Source organism: Lupinus angustifolius, chromosome LG12 (assembly GCF_001865875.1).
Source record: "Lupinus angustifolius cultivar Tanjil chromosome LG12, LupAngTanjil_v1.0, whole genome shotgun sequence".
Classification (NCBI taxonomy): domain Eukaryota; kingdom Viridiplantae; phylum Streptophyta; class Magnoliopsida; order Fabales; family Fabaceae; genus Lupinus; species Lupinus angustifolius.
This window is the reverse complement of record NC_032020.1, coordinates 5,283,945-5,302,604: the sequence shown is the minus strand read 5'-3', so window position 1 is coordinate 5,302,604 and position 18,660 is coordinate 5,283,945. Positions and strand designations below refer to the sequence as shown.

Here is an 18,660-nt window from a genome sequence, read left to right as displayed (position 1 = left end):
CTATGTACTTTTTTATATAAATAGCGAAGTTGTTGAGTTGTTCGAAATAATGTTACAAATAACACTGCTCTTATATTGAAAATTTGAAATGACTGCTGAGTAATGTAATACTTGATCCCAAGTAAGAGGTTACAACTTGGACCTATACACCAAGCAGCATATCACTACATTCAACATAACTTTGTTAACCAACATACCATGTGATGCTGCAGAATTTCTTGACATCTTGATCCAGACAACTATGACTTTCACTGGTGCACTGCTTAGACACGAGTACTATTGTCGCACTTTCATCTGGTGCCGAAAAGTAAACAAGTTCAGGTACCACATGAGGCGGATAGCTATCCTACAAATCAAAACATGACTTTGCATACTGCTTCTCTTTCAACCACACTGAAATTTCAAACTCTTCAAGCTATGTAGAAACCATTATTTTTCTCTCGATGAAAGAGTGTGTAAAACATACACTGATCTTAAAAAATAAGAGCACATGATTCTGAAGTTCAAAACTATGGGGTAAGCATTGAATATAAGGGTGAGCATGAACTAGATTGGGCTTGGTAAGGCTAAGACTTGTCCCTTTGGTCGGACTATAGAAATACAATTTGGTGATGTTAAAGTTTGTGTTTGGACATTTATGAGTGAAGGTTGCTAACTAAAACTATTTACCAGAAAATGTAAATAGCAAATTTGACGATGGACTAGTGGAAGATACGAAGTGAAATGATGGATTTCAATTAGTGGTTGTTGGACTAGACTACGACTGGGGAGACTCCAACCACCGAGGAGTTCCATTGTTACATGGATATGGGAAGAGTGAAGAGTCACAAGTGAGACACAACGTCTTGAACCAAAACCTTAAGGCATTAGGTTCAAGACGTAGTGTCTCACTTGTGACTTTTCACTCTTCTCATACTCATGTAACAATGGAACTCCCCGGTGGTTGGAGGCTCCCCGATCGCAGTCTGCTCCAACAAGTGGTATCATAGCCGATGGTTCGGCTGGGACATGGTGGACTCAAGGGGGAGCGGACCGGAAAGTGTGTGGTACCCACACTTGAGGGGGAGATTGTTGGGTTTATTCAAGTGTGAAGTCCCACATTGGATATGCGGGGAGGAGCGAAAGGGTTTATAAGAAGGAAAGACCCATGAAACTAATACCTTAAGGTTTTGGTTCAAGACGTGGTGTCTCGCTTGTGACTCTTCCTCTTCCCATACCCCATGTAACAATGGAAGACCCTGGTAGTTGGAGGCTCCCCAATCGCAGTCTGGTCCAACAAGTGGTATCAGAACCGATGGTTCGACTGGGACATGGTAGAAGTGTGTGGTACTCACACTTGAGGGGGAGATTGTTGGGTTTATTCAAGTGTGAAGTCTCACATTGGATATGCAAGGAAGAGTGAAAGAGTTTATAAGTAGGAAAGACCCATGGAACTGATGCCTTAAGGTTTTGGTTTGTCTCACTTGCGACTCTTCACTCTTCCCATACCCATGTAACAATGGAACTCCCCGATAGTTGGCGGCTCCCCAGTCACGGTCTGGTCCAACAGTGGATGGTTGATAAACCAGCGGTTGGATGCCACGAAGGGTGATTAGTTCGACAAAATATGCACTACCAACATGTTTAAGCAAAAGAATTAAGTTGTGCTCATTTAGAAAATGGAGGTTCTATAAAGACACTTGGTCAGACAACTTCAATAAATAATAGTGCAAGTTCTAAAAAAACAATAAATATATTCTTCCTCACTAAGTCCTTTAAGGAAATGGATAGGCAAACCTTTGACAGGTTATATAAATTAGAATAAAAATATGGGTTCAATCTAGAAGAGTCTTGAAAAAGGAAAATTACATTTATTCAGAAAACTACAAAAAAAACTGAAATGGGTCGTGGACTATCGACAACAGTGAATCCCCCAAGGACAACACGACTTAGATGTATCCTAGGACACATCTAGAACATGGACATGTCGCAAGAACTCCTTCTTTGGCCTCTTGGCGTCTTTTGTCCTTGCTTTGCTCATATGAGAGTCGTTCTTGGTACTTGAAGACCCTTGATTGGTTATGAGTTGTTTATCTTGGACTCTTGGGTCATACAATCTTGCTAGGATCACATTATAACAAATGTAATGAATTGAGGTTATTATAACGAGTATTAGAGGTTATTATATGATAGAAAGGATATCCCCTTTGTTGGTATGGACATTGAATCTAACTTGTATTAGCATAATGGACCACCCAAATTTTTACTAGTATCACGAGTTAGGCGCTTGAGAAGATGATCTCCCCTTTCTAACCTACAATAGAGTTTCCTTTATTCAAGATTGGGATGCAATCTCGGGACCTTGTAGATGTCTAGAACCTCCTAAGAAGTTCATAATAGAAAAACCCTAGTACACTGCTCTGCACTGTGGCTATCAGGTGTTACAAAACTTTGTAAACATACCTTATTTAAGACATAGGAAACACACTTATCTTATCTCTCATTTATTTTCATCATCCATTGGCACCTCCAAGAGTATATAGAGGTCATCATGTTGTCATCCAGACCGAAAGGTGCAATTTATCATTATGCAATGATGATGACTTGTGCCATAATAAGGGCCTATTAGCATGGAAGAAGAGGTACCCATATTAGGGCCATTGCTCTCAAGGGTTTTTCAAAAAAAACTTAGGGTGACCTACTGTTGCTTTTGGCCGGGCTTGAATCATATTATTGTCATAACTTGATTTTTAATCTTTAATGGGTTACAAGAGTTATGAAGAGGGAGAAAAGACATTTGAACAGTTCCACCATTTTCAAATAATTTGGAATCGTCAGTATGTTTTTGTTGAAAAACTCTCTTTATGCCCAATTTGAAAATATAATTATTAAACTAGAGTTTGAGCTCATGGGCGACTACGAATTGATGAAAGTATTAACACATAGCCCAACCATATTAAAATAGTATCCTCACTAATTTATAGCTCAAACATATTCAATTAAATATCTAAGTTTTAAAGCAAAATATCATTTTTGAAAGAGTGTTTTACAATAATTTATTTTGATTATACGTATTTTTAGGTGCAATAGGAAAATAAATTTGTGTTATTTTGTGTAGCAGATTGATTGATGGGTTAGTTTAATTTTAATTAGTTGAGGTTAAAAGAAAAGAAATAGATCATAGACCGTTCTCTATAGTTAGAAAGATGAGAAAAGAAGTACTAATAATTGCAATCATTTTTCAACCAGAATAGAAATGAAATATACAATACTAATTGTCATCATTCTTCCCATTCTCAATTTATTTCATAAAACTTCTTTATTACTATTTATGTATCATTAAAGAAATTATGTTAATTAATTAACAAGAGAATTAATAGAAAATAGACAACATTTGTCATGAATCACATTCCTACCTTTAGAGATGGTAGAGACAATATTAATAATCATGATCATTTCTTGATTCATAGTAGAAAGATAGAATATGAGTCTTACCTTCCAATTAAATTACCAAACTAAATTTTTATTTAATTGTCTACTTAGAAGATACTTTTAGATTTAATTAACGAAATATTTTTTGAATAGTTAATTAGTAGGATAACTTTTGAATTAAGCAAAGGAAAAATGCATAGAACCTTTGTAAATTTTATGATTTTCACAAGAAGTCATATGAACTATTTTTTCTAATTAATTATCTATTAAATTTTATTTGTTGATAAAATTGGTCTCTACATGATGATAATATCAAATTACTAATAAGTCAACAAGAAAATCGCTTCCTTGAAACACCCAATAGTAGCAATAGACCCATCGTTACAATACAACAATGGATATTAGCCAATATTGATACTCGAAAGAAACTATCGTCAAAATACATAGTGATTGAGAAGAAGATTGTTAAATTTCATAGTTAAAAGGGGAAATAGAATAATATTGAAATATAAAAAATTATAATTAAATAGTATAGACATGACAATTGAAATTAAAAAGATGCACAAGTTGAATTTTTATTGTTAATAAATTTATGTTATCTTTATATGTAGACTAATTTAACCAACAATTAAAGTTTAAGAGGATAATTAGGAAGAAAAATAGTTCATAATAGTTACTTGCGAATATCATAAAGTTTAAGGGGTTTTGTGGACTTTTTCCTTAAGAAAATAAGTAAGTTTATTAAAAATTATTAGTTTAAAATGGTAACCGATCAAAAAACAATATTGATTGTAGACAATCCCCCTATCCTAATGCCCCAAGAGTAGGTAGATGAAATACTAATGACTAATGACTATGACTAGTAAAATAATATTTTTTAACATAATAGTAGAAGTCCCCTTATACCAAGAGATGGTTGCGTCTAGGGATGGCAATGAGTACCTAAACTAGTGGGTACCCGCAAAAAATACCTTCTGCGAGTTGGGTCTGGGTCTGTATTTTGGACCCGCGGATAATTGAGACCCGAGATTTTAAGACTTGACATTGGATGGGTCTGAGTCCGAGTAATTAGGTATCCATACCTACAGGTACTCGAACCCATTATTCCTTCATATATATATATATATATATATATATATATATATATAAAACAACATAATTGTAATATCATGTTAAACATGACTATAATTTTATATGTTAATCCATAATTGTAATGTCATATTAATTCATACATATGGTTGTTTTGTTGTTAAACAATGATATTATATTGTTAAGGATTGTGATATGGTCTTATGTTGTTATTCATATGCGTAATCTAATATTATGTTGATTAAACAGTTGTTATAAACCAATTTTACATGATAATGTCGAAGTAATGCCTTTGTTTTTTTATGTTTGTTATAGGGAAATGAATTATGTTTAATAGACAATTTAAATTATGTTTAAAACTTTAAATTATATTTTATAATTATTCCTAGATGTGATTGTTATGTTGTTAAACAATGATGTGATATTGTTAAGTAGTAATGTGACATTATGTTATTAATTGATATGTATAGTCCAATATTTTGTTGATTCAACAATTATTACTAAATGAATTTTACATCATAATGTTAAAATAGTCAATTTAAATTGTGTTTAAAACTTTAAATATGTTTTATAATTTTTTCTTTCGTTGATTACCTAAATAACATATAAAATTGTAGGAAACAAATACAAAATTACATAAATTACTCGCAATTATTTTGAATATTTTTGAATTTATGGGTACCACATATCCGTTGCCCAGTATTAGCAGACTCGACAATTATTAGCATATGTCTAGGTCCAAAAATGAAGCAATAGGATGGGTTCGGGCAATCCACTGCCCAGATCAATTCAAACCCATTGCCTTCCTTAATTGCGTCCCCTCTTAAAAATAAATATTTAAATAGTTTCATAAAATATTTAATTTTAATTTAATAACTCATTTCTAAATAATTATTTTACTAATAAAGGAACACATTTTATTATTAAATATTATTATTACTTACTTAAAAATATTAATTTGTATTTAGTTATTATAATATTATATAAAAAATTAAATTTATTTATTAATAAAAATAATTTATTTTGCTTATTATTATATAAAAAAAATTAAACAAAAGAAATAATAATATAATAGATGAAAAAACAGGTGATACTTTTAAGAAATATCAAACAAAAAAAATGCTAAAATACCAAATTTTGTGAAAAAAACATTATGACCATGATGAAAATTCAATTATAATAATGTGAAAATAGAAAATTGATCGGATCTTATAAATTGTATATGCAAAAGAATTTTTACTTGCATGAAGATGGGCTTATTTTAAGGAAATAAACTAAGACATTCATATGAACTTAGGAGCTAGGGGAAGGGCTAAAGCCCAAATATTTACAAGGCTTAGCATAATTTTAGGTATTTTTTATTGAATCTATACTATTTAGTCTCCACCGGTCAAATTATATTAAAATCGGGCTCAAGCTGGACTTACTCAGATGGGTTTGAGCTACTCGTTTTTCCTTATTTTTTTAATCTTTTTTGGGACCTTTGGCTTGTTAATAAGCTTTAGAGGTAAAAATTATCTTACAAAATAACTTATAATAAAAAATATAATAATAAATATCGTGTTATTAATGTTGAATAAAAAATAGAATGATGCATATAACATAAATATTTATAAATTACAATAGTATTATAAAGTTAAGTATTATATTATTTTTCCTATTTTGCATAATATCCTTTTAAGCAAAATAACAAAATAGTATATCAAATCAAATGAGAATATATTAAACCATATAAATTTCACTTTTCATTTCTTAATTGTGTATTTAATTAGATTTAACTTCTACAACAAAAACATAATAAAAAAGAACTTTTATAACAAAACTAAAAGATAACATAATTGTTTACCATATGGAACTCCATACAACTAAATTTAACATAATAGTCCACAATAAAAGTGTTGAAAAATATCATACAAAAGATCTTTATATATAAAGTAAAGAATACCGATTATATATTACAATGATGATTATACTTTGACATATAGAATTCATTCTAAACTTGAGTCTATATTACCATTACTATAAACCAAAGTAATAATATTTTGATAGTATCCAAATGTTTATTTATTAAAGTGAAGTTACATATTATATTGTGGCAGAGGGTGAAGTTCAATAGAAATGAGAGATTTAGTATGAGTTATGTTAAAAATCATGTATGTGGACTTGACATCACATCTTAACTCAAACACAATGCATTATATCTACAAGTTTGGTTGCATTTGCAATAACAAATGTGTTAAAAAAGTTATACATTAATATCCAATGATATATATATATATATATATATATATTAAATAGATTAAATATGTTAAAATTTAAATAAATATTTTTAGTATTATGCGGGCCAGCATGCCACAACCCGTAATTCGCTTAAGGCGGGTTTGGACTATTATTTGATATGCATAAATTATATCCAAACTTTTTAGTCTGGTCCGGTTCAGCCTGAACCCGATGTGGGCTAACCCAAATCTATCTGGGTAGCCCGTTTTGATACCTCTAGGTAGACATCTCCAAAAGGTATTGTGTGCAAACTAACTGTATCATCATGATTAGTTTTATATGTTAAATATAGTATTATTTGAAGTAATTAAATGCATTATGGGTTAATGTGTATTAAAGATTATTTCCTTATACTATTCATTATGGAGATTTCTTGTACTTTTTTCGGCTAGGAATGTCTTTTTTCTCGTATTTCCCACCTGTCGCGCTGCCAACAAATGTTATACGCCATTGGCACCTCTTAACTAACTTCCTACTCTATAGGGCTAGACTAAAACTACGACAACCTACTACATGCTATAAGTCAATTATGCTCAAAGTATGGCCTGACTAGGCCATCCGACATGCATAAAGCAGCCCCTGCTCTGCTAAGAACAGGTCCACAAGCCCAAATGGTACGCCTCGCCAACAACATTCCTCAAAAGACTTTCCATCCACCTCCACTATAAGTAGGGGCTCCTCCCTTCAGATACAAAATATAGGATATACAAGACACATAAGACACATATGATACTTGGGCATTAGACACGCCACTCTCTAAGCATTATATCTCTCATACTTTGAGTTGTTGATTCCCCTTCTACTCGCATTTACTGACTTGATTGTCAGAGCGCTTTTTCAGGCACCTCCCCCGACGGTTCCAACCAAGCCTAGCTCAAACGAACCTAGATCCTAATCCAACACGGAGGAGCACTCTAGGAAGCATACCAGCAGACACCTCAGCCTAGCAACCTCCAGCTTGAGACTATTTCACCCTAAATAGAAGATCCTGAGTCAGGCCCCAGCCCAACCCACCCTCATGTAACCAAGCAGAAGAACATCGACATTTAAGATTCTATGTATAAAGTTTTCAACAAATATTCATATATTTTATGTACTTAGGAACAAACTTTTAATATTAGTTATATCCACATGTCCTATAATTGATCTTAATTTAATAAAAATTTAAAGTGAAAGTGAAAATCATTACAAGAAAGTGAGAGTTGAGATAGTAAATTAAATTGAAAAGCAACGACACGATATTTGGATATTTGTTTTTTGGATGGATTGAATATTCATCCAAACACATATCCATTGGATATAATGAATGAACTCAAATTCATCCATTACTAAAGTTATCCATTGTATTATATTCATTTAAGTCCATTAGCTCTAATGAATGAATTTGGATGAGTTTAATTTCTTTAGATTTGGACAAATTATGGATTATGGATAATTTTGCCATCTCCAAGCCTATCAAAGTTATTTATTCTTTAACAACCTTGGTGAGGTCAGTACTAAGTTGTTCAACTTTTTGTTACCATATTTTAACTTCTTCAATTTTTTGGGAACTAATTGATGTCTTTGACCTTTTGTTTTTTTCGACTAGATTAATGTTGATTACCTAAGATTGAGAGCACTTTTATAAAATTCAGTAGACATTTTTTCTTCATACTCTTATCGAGAAGAATATTTGTTTTAAGGCAAGAAAAGTCTTATCAAGACTCCCAGACTTATTAAGAAGATTTTTGTATCCTTTTTCTAAGTATAGGTGACTTCTTATTATCTTACTTATCTTCTTCATTTCTATTTTTATTGGACAAAAAAATGTTGATGAGAACCTCCTATCGAGATCCTTGAAGTATGATTGTTCTAGTGAAAAACTTATGATTCTAAGTGTTCATGAGTTGTATGTGGGAAACTTAACTAAATGCAAAAACCTAAAGAACAACATTGAAGATGGATTTATGAAAGGTAAGAAATGAAAATGAAGATCTCGAGTGATGCCACAACCAAGGATGGTTGATAAACCATTGGGTGGACATCGCTAATGGTTATAAGCCCAATGATAAGTCCCTAAGTCAATTTAGCTAAGAACCAAGGAGAATACTCCTCATAATATACACTAAGCAATATGTTTAAGCTAAGGTTCAATTAATATCCATTCAAAAATATGAAAGTACATTTATAGGTAGTTGATCTAGACAAGAAGACAACCTTCATTAATGAAAGTGTATGTTCTAAGAAAATAATAAATGTTTTGCCCCCACTAAGTACTTTAGGGCAAGGAAGAGACAAAAAATTTAAAGGTCACATCAACCACAATAAAAACGTGGATTTTAGCATTGAAGGGCCTATAACTACTTATTGAAAAATAAAAATTACAATTAATCAAAAAATTGCAAGGAAATTGAATAACTTTTCGACCACATGGTCGAATCATGTACGAACCCATAATCGTTCAGTATAGGTTAGCTTAGATGCTTCAACTTTTCAATGCAAAGAAATACCTTTGACTCAAAGTCTATTTCCTCAATTAGGTTTCGATAAGTATTGTCATGACTTGCCGTAATTCATCTTTGACCCTTCTTGCTCTTACCATTGCCATAGATCCTCCCAAGCCTTGAATTTATTGGTGTTTCTTGTTCATGTCCATATATTCCCTTCCTTCTTAGAAAGGATTTATCCTCAAATCTGGATGGTCATTACCTACATAAAAAAGAGCTAAGTCGATAACATTGAAAGTGTGCTTACATTTTACTCATCAGATCGATCTATTTTGTAGGCATTACCATTGATCTTTTTGATCACTTGGAAAAGATCATATCTTCTTGGTCGTAATTTTGATTTCCTTTGTGCTAGAAATATTTCCTTCTTGAAGTGTATCCTTTACAACACCTCTTTCTTCCATTTCTAACTTTCTTGGCATAGCTTGCAACTCCCTTCTCAACATGAGTCTGCACTTGTTCATACATTTTTCACAAAGTCAGCTTTAGCGTTTGTATCTTTATGTTTAAAAATAGAAATGTTAGGCATAATAAATAAACAAGTGGGTTAGTAGATTAAAACCATATAAATTCTTAAAAAGTGAACAATTTGTAGTATTGAGTGTTACCCAATTGTGAGCAAATTCAATACGTGGGAGACATTCTTCCCATGACTTATGATTTTGCTTTAGAACATTCTTAAGTAAGATGCCTAATTTCCTATTGACTATATCGATTTGTTCATCATTTTCTGGGTGACACATAGTAGAGAACAACAATTTGGTCTGGATCTTACCGCATAGTATCCTCCAAAAGTAACTAAGGAATTTGGTATCTCTATCACTATCAATGTTGAGTCTTACAATGTCTTTGAAGAACAAATCCAATATGTGGCATGCATCATCAACCTTCTTGAAAGGTATGAAATGCACCATATTTGAAAACTTGTAAAAACGACAAAGATTGAATCCTTATCATTCTTTATCATAGACAATCCGAAAATAACGTTCGAAGATATGTCAACCAAAGGACATTAAGGAATAGGTAATAGGATATACAAGTCATTTTGCATCATTTTTTATTTTTCCTTCCTACAAACAATGTATTATATATAAAGTTTGTGCACATCATGCCTCATATAAGGCCAAAAGAAATACTCATGCAATATTTCCAATGTTTTGCTTACCTCAAAGTGTCTCGTCAACCTTCCTTCGTGTGCTTCTCTTATAATAAACGCCAAATTTAACATTTAAGTACACAAAACCTCTTATCTTTAAATAGAACCTCATTGTACCTACATTGTCCATTGATTGACACCCTCTCACATTCAATAAATGTTTTTTCCTAAATTGCTTTTAACTAACATACATTTCTTTTATAGACTCAAGTCCAAATAATTTCGTCTTTATAATAGCAAGTAATGCATGTCTCATAGATAAAGCATCAACAACCATATTAGTCTTGCATTTGTTTTTGTTAATTACCTAATGGAACTATTCTCGGAAATATACCCCTTGACATGTCTTTTATTTAACTTCCCTTATCCTTTCAAGTACTTATGGATCACAAACTCCTTGGGTAGCAAGTAGTGTTGCCAAGTCTTTAATGCAATAAACAATACATAAAATTCTATCATAGGTGAGGTAATTAAGTGTAGTCTCACTCAGCTTTTCACTAAAATATGAATTTGGATCTCCCTCTTAGAATAAAACAACCATTATCCCAACATTTGATGCATCACTTCAATTTCAAAAAATTTACCAAAATTTGGTAAAAGAAGAAATGATGCATTAGTCAATTCATTTTCTAGGGCATTGAAAGTTTTTTCTCATTCTTACTGTCATTTAAAGAAAACACTTTTCATGACTAACCCTGCAGTGAGCACACATCCTCAACTTACAATCTTTTTTGGTACTAAGACCATCGGAACTTTACATGGACTCATGCTTTATCGGACCTACCCTTTTTCCATGGGTCTCTCTCTTGCCTTTGATTCTTGTTTGTTTCATTGGGAGTTCTCCTCTAGGCTAGACAATTGAACAACGAAGCTCTAGGAATGAGATCAATGTAATGCTCTATTTCCCTCAAAGGTGGTAGCACCACAAGAACTTCTTCTAGGAAGACGTCCTTGAAGTCTTGCAAAATTTCACTAACACCACTAGGCACCATAGTTTTTTCATTAGGAATAATAATTTTATTCTTCTTGCAATAAAGTATGTAAAGACGTTTCTTGGCAATAAAGTATGTACTTTTTATATCTGCTCTTATTCTTTAGCTTTAGTAATTAAAGTGTCATCTTCATTGTAATCCTAGATGAAGAGTCAAAATCAAATGTTAACTCGCAAGCAATTATGTGGTGACAGTAGGAATAACTAATTTCAAAATGTTATTTCACATCAAGTTCAAGTCTTCATAGTTAGTATAAATGAATGCGGTAAAGATTTAAATAATAGAGAAAATAGTACAAATATTTTATTTTGGCTCACTGTCAATAATTATGTCTAGTCTGTTCTCCCATAAAGACTTTCCACTACTTCGATCTCAAATAGTTATTTGCATTCAACATCTCTTCAGGTAATTATTCTTTTTATACCAAGCCATTTAATGCTCTTATAACCAAGTATTCTATTGCTACCAAGCCTCTCCAGGCTTTATAATATTTTCAATATTCTTTAACTTTCAAGCTTCCTTAGGCTCTATATTCTCAAATAGATATGTTTGGTCTTATAAAATTCACTAGGAGAAGATGTGAAGATATAAGATCATTAGAGTTTAAGTCTCACTAAGAAAATTTCTTATAATTTACAAGGTAAACTCTTAGTATTTTCTCTCTCAGTTTGACTTGTTTCTTGCAAGATATATTACAAAATATACATAAGCCCTAATTCTATAAAAATAGAATTTCTATAAGAGAATAATTTTCTCAATTGAGTTATAGCACTCTATGAACTTGTATGTGTGCATGTCTCTATTAGTGTCACTTTGTTCTTATATGGCTCAATTCGTTTTATAGACAAATTGCAATGTCTTTATAAGATGTTCCAATGGTCATTAAAGAGTATCATTTTACAGTAAGTAGTTAAAACATAGTTCTTTTTAGTCTTGATATTGAGAAGAATGTAATACTAGCATCTATTGTATCTCGAATCATGTTAAGTTTCACATTAAATATGTTGGATCCTTTGTATTTGAATTCTCTCTCTTGATGTATCTAGGTCTTTTTTACGTGATCATATCTTCTTACTTTAAATAAACACTTTATGAGTACTTCATATGATTTTTATTATTATTTTGTTGTGCTCAAATTTGTCTTCTTTTGTCCAATGTGGTTAGATAACAAATTTTTTGTCTTCCCAAGAATATTAAGTTTTTCTTACCAAAAAACAGAATAATTAATAATTGAAACACTAATCATATCCAATAAATGTGTATAGCAATTATTTGAGTTGAAATGGTTGTAGGAGTAGAACTTTGTATACATAATTAAAAATGGTGCACTTAATATCATTAAACACAATGATTATTGGACACAATTACTTGAATACAGTCTTAGATGTGACTTGATTTTATGTATACACTTGTCTAGATGTAATTGTCACTGGTCTTAATGTCACAGTGCACAATTGTCTGGTGGCATAGTCACTTTTATTTTCTTTTTGAAGAAAGTTTGAGGAAACTTCTCTAGCATATTGTAGTTTGGTTTAATATGACCAACCTTCTTACACCCTTCCCCTTCTTGGGCCGGGGTTTTTGTTTGTTTTGATTTGAGCTTTTTTCAGCCTTCGCTCTATCTTATGTTTGATATTATGTTCAACTAATCTACCCTTTTATCTTCATGCAGAGACTTATTTCCTTTACAATAGTTTTAATTCTTTACATTTGAGTATAGGATCTAGTGATGGAAAATTTCTCTTATTTTATGAAGAGGATCTTCTCCAATAATAGAGAGATAAATTATTGATTTTATCTTTATATTTAAGAGTAAAAATATCATCATATTACATCTAAAAGTTTCATATTATATCTTTATTTCCTTTTGTTTTTTATGCACTTCTCCCTCCAGCAGTGGAGAGGATCTTAATCCCTTGTTTTACATATTCTTACATTCTTTATCATAATTTTTTTGTATTGAGTTAAGATGTCACCAAAGAGGTAAAGTTTGATGCCAATTAAATGTCACAAACCACAAGAAAGTGGACTTACAGAGTTATTAGAAACAAATGTGGCTCCTAGAGTAGTGGGAATTAATATGGTGATCCATCCAAACTTGCAAATATCAGTACTGTAATGAGTTTTCTTTTCCTCACTCAAGATATTAAAAGGAATGAGCTGCAGTGCAAGCTAGAGGGAACTTTCTTTTCAAAGTTGGCTCATGCTTCACCATACAAGGGATTGCTAATATTTTTGCAGTGCTTTTACTTGTGTGTTAGTTGTATAATTTTCTCTTTTCATATAATGTCCCTTACATAGGTCCAGAACAAAATGATTGTTGGAATGAGTTGATCTTTGGTTCCACATGCATGTCAAGAGATGTTCATTAGAAATTGCAGATTATTCATATAGATGATCTCTATCCATAATGAGTCAACTATTTTTGCCTAATATTTTTCTCACTTATTCAGATTTTACCAACAACTTTTTTGATCCTTGTATTGCATGCCAAAGGGTCATTTTAATAAATCGAACTATAATTCCCAAGCCTAGTTGGGCTTTAATACCGTATGAGATGTGGGTTCATACTATTTTCATGCTTTAGAAGTTGACAAAAGTTCTTTTATTTTTTATGATAATTTCATTATAAAAAATAAAACCCTATAATGTGGTCCTATGCTCGAAGTCATTGAGTTAACTCTGATAGCTTAGCTTAGTACGGATGTTGGTCATGATTCTAGTCAAATGGATTCCTCATTCAAGTCAAATAAAAAATTTATTGTCAATTTACTTGACTGATATAATTATCATATTTTGCCTTATATTGAATGAACTCGTTACTCTTGATAAATTATGTAAAGCATTATTATTATTCCAACATACCAATAGGATTGCAAAAAAACCAATGATTTGTGATATTTTGAAGGTTACAGTTTTAAAACAAGGTTATAAATATTGTATTAGTTATTGGTTAACTCACTAACTAAATTGCAAATTGGATAAACCAGACACAATTATATTTTTATATAAGTATACTTTGAACAAAGATCAAACAGACAAATATTGGGCTTTATTATTTTATTTCATAGTATAGTGGTGCTAGATTTATTTTAAATCTGCAACAAACCAGTCTAGTCAAATAAATATGTCCGGGTTGATGGTTTTCACCCAATCATTTTAATATTCACCAATTCTTATTGTTATTGATGCATTGGTGGTTTAGTAAATGTACCATATCATTTACCGAATCATTCATCAATTCTTTTGGTTGAACTAATCTCTAGGATACAATAGAAATGATATTCTTATACCCCAATATTAAGTTTAAAAAAATTACTTCATATTTTAGTTATTAATTTTAGAAAAATCTAATAAGTTAGATATATTTACTAATTCAAATGATTGAATTTCTTAGAATGAATAACTAATATATAAAGGAAGATTTTTAAACTTATTCTTAAATTACGTGAATTATCTTTCATAATAATAATAATCCTTTGGACTGTGCCCGAATATCAAAATTCAATTTTAAATACCAAGGACATATGAACATACTTATCGAGTATATAGAATTGTTAAAAGTCTGAAGGGCATACCTAACACTAATCAAAGTTTAGCCCATTTTAGACCAATGCCAGTCTTTCCCGTTGACCGAATCCAAACTACAATTTTATCTTAAATTTCTCCATACAGAGTGATTAAAAAATGACCATGCTACAAAAAATTGTACCACTTAGTTTTTGCTCGTTAAAAAATACAAGACCTAGTTAAAATTATAAAAGAAATTGAACCAATCTTGACTAACTTAATAATCAAATTATAATGTCTTATATTGGTCTCTGTCTTGTTTGCTTGCTACTATGTCGAAAGAAAACACATGAAAGGTTATTCGAGAAAAGATAAGTGTAAATCTTTGACAATTGCCATTGGGTAATGAGTGTCTTTCTCATAATGTTCTTCCTTTATCACCGAACTTCTCCACTGGAGCAACATGTACAGATGTTATTGTTCTCCTCACTTTTTGACTTTTGTGGCAATCTCAGTGATGATAGAGCTTTTACAAATTGTATTATAATAGGAGAAAACAACAAATTTAAGAGTTGCCTATTGAAATGAGGAACAATTTTATTCCTTCATTATTGTAGTGGGGTGTGTAATGATCTTTTTTGCCGAGCAATGATCATTACTTCTAATTCATGTTCAGCTGATGGGATTTAAGCTTCATTAAGCTGAAGTGCTTCTTTTTTGGACTTTGCTCATAGTTTTCCCCTAGATAGGTTCACTTCACTGCGGGGGTGGGATTTCTCTAAATTCTCTCTCAAATTTTCTTGTCCAATTTCTATCATTTAATGATTCTCAAAATTTAATTCAATATTTTATTATTTATGTAGATTATTTAGGGTTTAGATCTTGTACATTTCGTAAGAAAATAAAAATGAACCACGGCACACTTGTCATGCTATGGACATAAACCATTAGCAGCATTATGTATTCTATGGGGAAAATAATTGTTGGAATTAGATGGTTTACAACAGTAAATTAATGGGTCATTAATAAGGATTTTTAGGGTGTGAAATGAAAAAGAAATTAAGGAAAAGTAAAGAATATGACCATTTGGAATATGGCCGTTGGGAATATAAACATTTTGGATCATGTAGTCGTTGGGAATGCATCTCCCATTTGGGTCGTTGAATGAAGATTATCGTTGTTGGCATAGGCAGATAAATTGTTAGAATTTTGAGAAGTGACACAAGTAGTCAGATTGTAAGAAAAGAATTGGCATGATAGTCATATTGTGGGTATTTTAAGAACTGACATTGGTAGTCATATTATGAGTGTATTTGAGATTGGTTCTTATAATGTAGTAAGAAGTCGATAACAGAGAATTATGTTGTTTTATTCTAGGGACGACGTGGTTGATAGTCTACTAGCACATTTTGAGCAGTACCATGAAACGTCTTAAGGAGAGCGACCTCATCGTGACTCAACCATTAAGTATTATTTTGGTGGCCATTTAGAATTGTTGCAAGCTACGGTAACAATAATTTTAAGACATTTCCTATTGCAATGGATTCGTAGATAATATTACTAGACCATACATCTTTGACCTTAATAAACCATTTCAGTTTAATGGGACTAATTTCAAATGGTGGCAACATAAGATGGAACTTTTCTCACTGTGAGAAAGGTTGCCCATGTTTTGAAAAGTTATCTCCCATTGGTACAAGAGAAAGCTAAAAAGAGGAGAATGACAAACTAGTTATTGATATAGCTCTATGGAATAAAAATGATTACCTATGTAAGAATTTCATGTTGAGTAGATTCTCTGATGGTCTCTATGATTACAATAGCCCATACAAGTCTGTCAAACTAATTTGGTATGCACTTGAGAAAAAAATATGATACTAAGGAAGCTGAGACTAAACTCGCAAGTAGAGCCTATGAATGTGATTTCATTGGGTATGTTGTAAACAACAAGGCATACAAGTTTTATGACCTTAACACAAAAGTGATCATTGAGTCTAACGATGCTGACTTCAATGAAACTAAATTTCCTTTTCAATTGAGATATAGTGGGAGCACGTCAACTAGTCACACACCTGTGATTAGAGATAATATTAAAAATGAAGGGCTACAAAAAGAATCTAGAAGAAATAAGAGAGAAAGAACTACTAGAGAGTACTGACCTGATTATAAGATCTATAAATTAGAGGAGGATCCATCAACTCTGCAAGAAGCTTTAACTTCTTTGGATGTTGATTTGCGGCAAAATGTCATAAATGATTAGATGGATTCTCTAGAGTCTAACAAGACCTGACATTTAGCTGACTTGTCACCTTATTACAAACCAGATAGTTGTAAGTGAGTATTGAAAAAGAAACTAAAATCTGATGCAATAGTGGATAAATACAAATCTCGCCTTGTAGCCAAGGGTTTCAGGCAAAGGGTGAATATAGATTTCTTAGACACATTTTCACCTCTTACTAGAATAACATCCATTAGAGTACTAATATTATTCGTTGTGATATATGATTTAGTAGTATATCGAATGGATGTTAAAATCGCTTTTTTAAATTATGATTTGGCAGAAGAAATCTATATAGAACAATTTGAAGGTTTTGTAATCCATGAGCAAGAAAATAAGGTTGGCAAGTTAGATAAGTCGTTGTATAATCTTAAGCAAGCACCTAAACAGTGGCATGAAAACTTTGAAAATTTAATTGTCTCGAATAAGTTTAAGGTGAATGAATGTGACAAATGTATTTATTACAATTTAGAAAATGACATTTGCACTATCATATATCTCTAAGTAGATATGCTACTCATATTTGGTATCAACATTCATGTTGTGAATAATATGAAATCATTATTGTATAACAACTTTGATATGAAAGACCTTGGAGAGGAAAGTGTAATCCTTGGTATAAATATTACTAGGTCAAAAGAAAGAATTTCTTAAGATCAATATCACTATATGGAAAAGGTCTTAAAGAAGTATAAATACTTTGATTGTAAACCTGCTAGCACATCGTATAATCCAAGTATAAAACCTTTTAGGAACACTGGAGAAGGTGTAAGACAAACTGAGTATGCTAGCATCATTGACAACCTTCAGTATGCCATTGATTGTACTAGACCCAATATTTCCTATGTCGTGGGATTATTACGCAAGTTTACCAAAAGACCTAGTATGGAGCATTGACATGCTATAAAAAGGGTAATGAAGTACCTTAATAAAACAATAAACCTTATATTACCTTACCGAAGGTTTCCAACTGTCCTAGAAGGATTTAACGATGCTGATTGAAACACTCTTTCAGATGATTCCAAAGCAATCAATGGCTATATATTTAGCATATCTGGTGGGGTTGTTTCTTAGAAGTCAAATAAATATACTATTTTGGCACAATCCATTATGGAAGTTGAGATGATAGCACCTGCAATAGCTAGTGAATAAGCAAGTTGGTTGAGAAGCTTGCTTGCAGAGATTCCCATATGGGAAAACTAATACCAACTGTGTTGATCCATTGAGATAGTATTGTCGACTATGGCCAAGTTGAGAACCATTTTTATAACGGTAAGAAATGATAAATATGTCGTAAACATGACAATGTTAGAGAGTTACTCGCTCCAGGAGTTGTGGAAGTGGAGCATGTATGCACTAAGAATAACTTAGCAGATCCTTTGAGGAAATGATTATCTAGAGAGAAAGTCCATAATATTTCTAAGAGTAAGGAACTATTTCCCTTAGAACGAAGATCAC

General features: G+C 31.7%; 1 long non-coding RNA gene across 1 annotated transcript; it reads right to left on the bottom strand.

Moving 5' to 3' along the window:
* Positions 16 to 17,403, bottom strand: LOC109363097. Its single transcript, XR_002109471.1, has 3 exons — positions 17,391 to 17,403; positions 12,961 to 12,963; positions 16 to 341 (listed from the first exon to the last, which is right to left on the bottom strand). It is a non-coding gene; the product is annotated as an uncharacterized LOC109363097 (long non-coding RNA).